This window comes from Gobio gobio, assembly GCF_949357685.1.
Source record: "Gobio gobio genome assembly, chromosome: 6".
Taxonomy (NCBI): domain Eukaryota; kingdom Metazoa; phylum Chordata; class Actinopteri; order Cypriniformes; family Gobionidae; genus Gobio; species Gobio gobio.
In genome coordinates, this window is record NC_137102.1 from 52,655,723 (window position 1) to 52,662,820 (window position 7,098).

Sequence of the window (7,098 nt, forward strand, 5' to 3'; positions counted from 1 at the left end):
TAGAGTAAAACACACATCATTTTATATGTATTTTTTTAAAGATATTATTATATTAATATAAATATATTTTCAATACATTCTAGTAGGCTACTTATATACTTATATTTACTAATTATATATATATATATACTGTATATATATATATATATATATATATATATATATATATATATATATATATATATATATATATACCTCTCTACTTTACCGTTGGACTCGCACATCCGTCATGTTTGTAGTTTTTAAAACACGTTTATCCACGTTTGTAGTTCTAATCGAATCCTCGTCCAACTTGCAATGGGTTGTGGGCAATATCAACCAGTGTGTGTCGATCTGCACTTCGAATTCTGACCGGAAAAAGTAGACCATGCGAGTATCTTTGGAATACTAATTTCAACACTATACGATTTGGGACGTACTTTCTAATTTCGAAAACTATTTAGGACGCATAGTAGCTATGCCAATTGGGACGCACCGACAGTCTTTATGAATGGGTCATTGAATCATTCACTCTCTCGAATCATTCAAAAATGTAAATTCCTTCAGCAACGAAACACCAGTGTGTTGCTCGGAGATGCAACTGTTTCACTGTGGCTTTGTTTGGAACTATTTTCATTGTCAAAATAGAGAAATAACAAATATTTGCGCATGTTTGAGCTGTGTTAACTGAAAGCAACTTATAATTGACATATAAAATATGTCAGTGCCATTGTTTTGTCTCAAGAGGCACACCAGTAATGTTTTTTTTTTTCTCTTTGATTGTTTCTACATGCAATATAATATACATGTTTTCAGTGGTGTGTAAAGATACATAATGAAGCGTTATGTTTTTATTACCTTAGAATGAGCCATTTCTATCTACATACACAGTGGGCCCCCTTAAGTGAAGTCGCCAGTTTGCCCCATCATGTTTCTACAGAGCACTAGCTACTCTCTGCTGTCTCAGGCGACGACTTCTTTGTCCTGTGTTGGCCACCGTAGCTTCTCTTTGTGCTTCGAAAGGGAGGGGTGGGCGGTTGCAATTTGCAACCTCACCACTAGATGCCGCTAAAATGTACACAGTGCACCTTTAAATGTCCTAATCTAGGCCCGGTTTCAAAGACAGGGTTTAGACTAAGCCAGAATTAGGTTTTAGTTCAATTGGGGCATTTAAGTAGCTTTTAGAAAAAAAACCTTACTGGTGAGCATCTGTAACAGACATAGGCCAGTAAGAGCCCACTCCCCTGCTCGCTAGAGTCTGGAAAACTAACCAGCCGAGACAATGTGTCAGGTGGGGTTCAGGGAAGAGGCGAGGAGAAAATAACTGGCATTTATAAGTAACAAAAAACAAAAACTACCCCGTGAGAGAAAAACAGACAGGCAAGGCTGGGCAACGTTGGGCAAGACTGGGCAAGGCTGGGTAAAGTTGGGCAAGACTGGGCCTAAATGGAAAAACATCCACAATGAACTGGAAGACAGAAGCTGCATCCAAAATCGCATACTTCTATAGTAGGTGAAAAACAGCATGTGACAAAAGAAGTATGTCCGAATTCACAGTACTCATAAAAGAGGCAAAAAGTACTCGGATGACCTACTTCTGGTGAGATTCTGAAGCATGCATACACTCACTTTAATATGGTCCTGTCCCATATGGCACCTTAAACACTCGCGGTCTTCCTACGAGTCCGCACTTTCGTGATGTAACGCCGCTTTGACTGTTGGGTAGAAATCTGCTGCGGACCTTGACCCAGTGCAGGCTCAACAAAAGTGCACATCGAGGGTGTGTATCGACTACAAAGGGGGTGCTAGCGAGCACCCCTCTGAATCCTAAAATGACTAAATGGGACACCCTACGGTCTCATGGATTTAATGGACACGTGTACGTGGCAGCCATTGTAAGTCCACAAGAACAAAAGTACATATGAAGTGTGCCATTTGGGACAGGGCCTATCCAATGAGGATTTATGAATGGCAGTGAAGCGACATAACTGACGGTCACAAGATAGGCCCTGTCCCAAATGGCACCCTAAACCCTAAAAAATGTAGTATGTAGTGTTGTAGTACTCGAGACCGGTCTTAAGACTTTTTTTGAAGGTCTTGGTCTTGTCTCGGTCTCGACTGCAGTTCTTCTCGGTCTTGTCTTAGTCTAGGACTTAGAGGACACTGGATTTTAATCTCAAGACCAGTCAAGACCACAACTGCAAGGATATCACTACATTTCTAGTGCATTGTCTTATTTAACATCATTATTGTGATTTGATGTAAAACTTACAGCTTAAAATGCAATCAATAACTTCTTTGTAATGTGATTTTCTTTTGTTACTGTGCTGCCGGGTTCAAAAATGCAGCATTGTCGCAAAAATGCCCAAAATTATCATAAATGAGAGATTTGTTTTTTTTAATATAACATAGAACATAATTGTGTTTATGGTGCGCAGTATAACATGTCTTAATACTTCTTTTTTTTTTAAATGCTTTCTTATATTTCTTATATTTTACCTTTATTCCACACCACTGTCTCCACTGTCCTTTGAACGGCTTGTTTGCTTCCTGCTTCTGTGAAGCCCATCCCTCCGAAAAACGCAAGGGTCTTAGATTGGTTAGATGGCCAAATGTAGTTTGTAGTTCTGCAACAGCTCTCTCTCTTTCGTAATGACTGCGACGTGGCCTCGCCCACTTTGTTGCGTGTTCGCGGGGGCAGTGTTTATGTTAATAGCAAGGGTTTATGATGTCATCCACCCGGGAAGAAGCTTGTTGTAGTCCAAACTGGCCATTTTTGTAGGCAATAAACTGCCATAACTTTAAAAGACAATATCTCCGTTTGCATTGAACTTTCAGCGCTGTAACTTTGCAGATACTGTTTATGCTCAAGCAGCAACATTACACACTAACTAAAATGAAAAAAGTGAAATCGCATGCAGCTGTATTCGTGAATATAAGCGTGATTGCAAATTATATTGATTTATACAAACATTCAATAAACAAGAAGTTAATATTAAATGACATATTTTAAACGGTGTATTTGCTAATTCGGCCACGTTTCGTTATTAAATGAATCAACTGCTTTGAACAAATCGGTTGAATAAATGATTCCGTGTCTGTTAATGTTAATGTTTTAATGTTAAATTAATCTAAACATTATTTATGTGTAATTGTACTAATTCAGATGCAACTTCTGCAAGTGCCATGAATTTTATTGTTTGTGATTTGATTGGTAACAGCGCTATAGTGTCTAGTAAAAGTATAGTCTAGTATAGTAAATATAAGACAGTAATTTCTCAGACAGTAGATATGGATCTTTTAGATGAATTTAAGGAGTGCAGAGCCATAGAGAGAGAGAGTTGCGACAACGGAAGTTCAAAACGCTTGATAGTCACGTGATTCATGTAGACCTCGAATAGTTCCAGGAAGTGCTTTGACGGGCAATTCAAATTGATAGTCACAGTGACAGAACTGCGATTTCTGGTAATTAATAGTCAATAAATATATTGATTTTCAATAATTTTATTACACATCGACATGTGTATGTAGCATGAGTATGTACAGCGATGTTGTTTTTAAAATATAATTTTTTTTAATGATGAATAATCTACACAAGCAGGCTTTAATGTACAAGTTATTTTGATTAAGATGTGCTGATAATTTAAAATCTTACTGATTAAACGTCTTACCTTTTAAAAGTGCATCACAAACGGTCTGTTTGTTGCCATTGCCATTGCTGTAAAAAAAAAACGTTCCATTGGAGTCTATGGAGTTGTCGCAACTCTCTCTCTCTATGGCTCTGAAGGAGTGCTGGTCTGGTCTTGACTCGGTCTCGCCCTGCCTTGGTCTTGGTCTTGTCTTGGTCTCAACCCCACAAAGTCTCGGTCTTGTCTTGGTCTGGGCACACGCTGGTCTTGGTCTCGGTTTAGGTGGTCTTGACTACAACACTAGTAGTACGTCCAGATTACATTTACATTGTGAATGAAAGAGCCAATCGTTGATTAATAAAGTCATCACGTGACTGCAGCTGCCGATAGAAGCTCCGGTTGCTATAGAAACAGGCAGTATTCTGAGACTTGCGTTCATTCTGAGACAAATGCATGCGCATTTGTTTTGTCCTGGCTGAAAAATTCATTTTTTTGTCATGAATCGAGCATTTAGAAACAAAATTTATGAGACAGTTTTTTGTCAGATTTCATTAGTGATTATGAAATATGAAATTTAAAGTAGCACTAGGTAACTTTTCAACCTTTATAATATATTTTCAAACCTCTTGTGATGATACATCGACTTACAATAGGTTGAATGACACGTCTGCCATAGCCTGACGGGGTCTGTATCGTTTTTAATCGTACTTTTAAACTTCGGGTTTCGGGTAGTAACCCAAGAAAAAAAAGAATACAAAATTCGACTGCTTTACAGCATAAACATCACTTCCACCACCACCCCCACTTCCTTAAATTCGGACGTCGAGCCAAACTATTATTTGTATGCCGAATGTTATAGTCATGGCCGAAGCAGCACAGAAAAATAAGAAAGCAAAGGTTTTGTCGGAGGAAAGCAAAAAGAGGAAACGAGAAAGTGATGGGATTAAAGGCAGGACGAGGATCAACATTGGGCTGCGTTTGCTCGTTGGCGTGAGCTGAAGGAGGAGGGGCTACATTCTTGCAAGTAAATACGTAAGACGTACAAAATCATATTTTAGGATACCTAACATGTCTGTGATATTGGTTTATTTGTCTTGCCTCAAGCTATAATGCAAATCGATTTTTCACATTTGCAGATTCATCTATGGTAGCTTGATATTATAATATTGACGATATATGGTGATTCCTACCACTCAAACATTGAATTGAAGTATCATATAGATTCTGTAAAACGGGAACCAATAGACTAGGCTACTATAATGACGCTGGCTTGTAAACGTGAGCATCGCGATCATTTGGCGTTTGAAAAAAATAAAACCCATGAAATGATATTCATATGACATGCTGAAACATATGCCACTGTACCTGGGATGAAGACGTTTCACACGCGACGCAAGCAGAACACCTGCATGTGAACTCCATAGACATGTGAGCTCCTCCTGCAGTGTTCAGGGCTATCATAGTTGTCATGTCAACAAATGCACGTGCGATGCATCCACTGATGTAGAATGACAGTTTACGACAGTAGTAGAGGACAATACTGTTTCCCAACTGTAGGGGGACCACGAGAGCAAAAACTACCTAGTGCTGCTTTAATCGTTAGCTTGGCGAACACTTTTGGAGAATTTGATGTTTCCCCATTCAAAGAGATAGGAACTGCACTTGCATACCCGAGAGGTGTTTCAAAGATGGCCGCCGAGTGAAATGCCTTGTCTTTGAATAAACAAATAATCATGTAACAAGAGGGTGAAGTCAAGACTAAAGACTTATAGAAGAGCACACGGCACACATAAACAAAAAAAAAGACAAACTTGATAGTAGTCATGTCCTCCAACAGAAAAGACAAACACCCTCAAGTGCACAGAGCATGGATGTCAGAAACCCAACGCCGAAACTGAAAAGAGACTAGAATGTCAGGATCAGACACCATTCCATGAACACTCAAAACACAGACACACAGCACACAGCCCATGCAGAGAACAACCCCGACGCTGTGTACGCTCACACAAGGACAAGACAAACATATGAGTGCTAGGATCCTTTCACCAAACTAAAAATAAGACCAATCAAGATGACACGACCCTGACCCAATGTTACTTTTCATTCAGTAGAGATTTTTTTTCATCCACAACAACACACACTTGCTGCCGCAGTGTGTTACTCAAGGGCACATTGCTGATAGAATGTAATATCAAGGACTCTGTGGGTTCTGAACCTCAACCAACAACATTTGTTGGAATTGTTAGTAGTTAATAGCACAATAGACCACTCATTACAGAAATGCACATCGATAGAAATATATACATTTGTCACTTTATTACATTCACATTTGCAGCTGATGTCTTGGAAAAGTCCAAACATTCTCATTTTGAAAATATCTGCACTTTTTTTTTTTACATGATATCCAGATGTACAATTGTTATGGAGCTAAATAAATCAACCTATGCATCGATATGTGATTATTTACCTCTAAAATAATGTAATTATTTACAATTAGGCTTTTAGAGGTAAATAATCATATGTTATTATATCAATCTTATTATTTATAGTAAATGTATTTCTTTTTTTAATAACATCTGATGTTGCATAGAAGTTTATAGGTCCTGTTAAACTTTATGTATAGTTTTAGACAGGAATTATTTCTCATTTATAAAGATGTGTTGAGAGACAATTTGAATATCTCAAAAAATGTTGTGCTTAAGAATCAAACTTGAAGTGAGTAAAGCCACTGTAATTCTAAATCATATCTGGTCATGAAGTTATGTATGCTATCAGTAATAGAGATGTACTAGATTAAGAAAGTCATATGAGATAAGAAAGGCCTACTCGAGGTCTATCTTAACTGTCTTTGTTTGTTTTAGTTATACCCCCGGTTTCACAGACAATGCTTAAGCTAATCCTAGACTAAAATGCATGTTTGAGCTATTTTAACTGAAAGAATCTTGCACTGACAAATCTTAAAATATGTCAGTGGCATTGTTTTGTCTCAAGATGCACACCAGCAATGTTTTTTTCTTGGGCACGATTATAAAAGTTGCTTAAATGTCCTAATTGAACTAAGGCCTAATCCTGGCTTAGTCTAAGCCCTGTCTGTGAAACCGGGCCTTATAGTGATACAAATATCTACCTTTAGTGAATTAGGCAATTGTTGCTTATTTTCCTCTCCCACATCATAAAATGATAATGAATACAATTGTTATACCCCGTTGGGGAGTCTCTGAAATGAGCATGATGGGAGGATCACTCTGGAGGAAAAAAGGCTCATTCGCTTCCAAACATTGTCCATGAGCCCAAATCTAATACAAACTTTGAATAAACAAGTTTATTTGTGATAACAAGATTACATATATATTATTTTTTTTATTTGTTATATATATACTTATTGGTAATTCAATTAATCTTACAATTGTAATATTTTTTATAGGTTTGTCTGGGAAGTAAACCTTTCCGGTTAAGGGGCTTTTATTGTGAAATACTGCATATCCGGCTC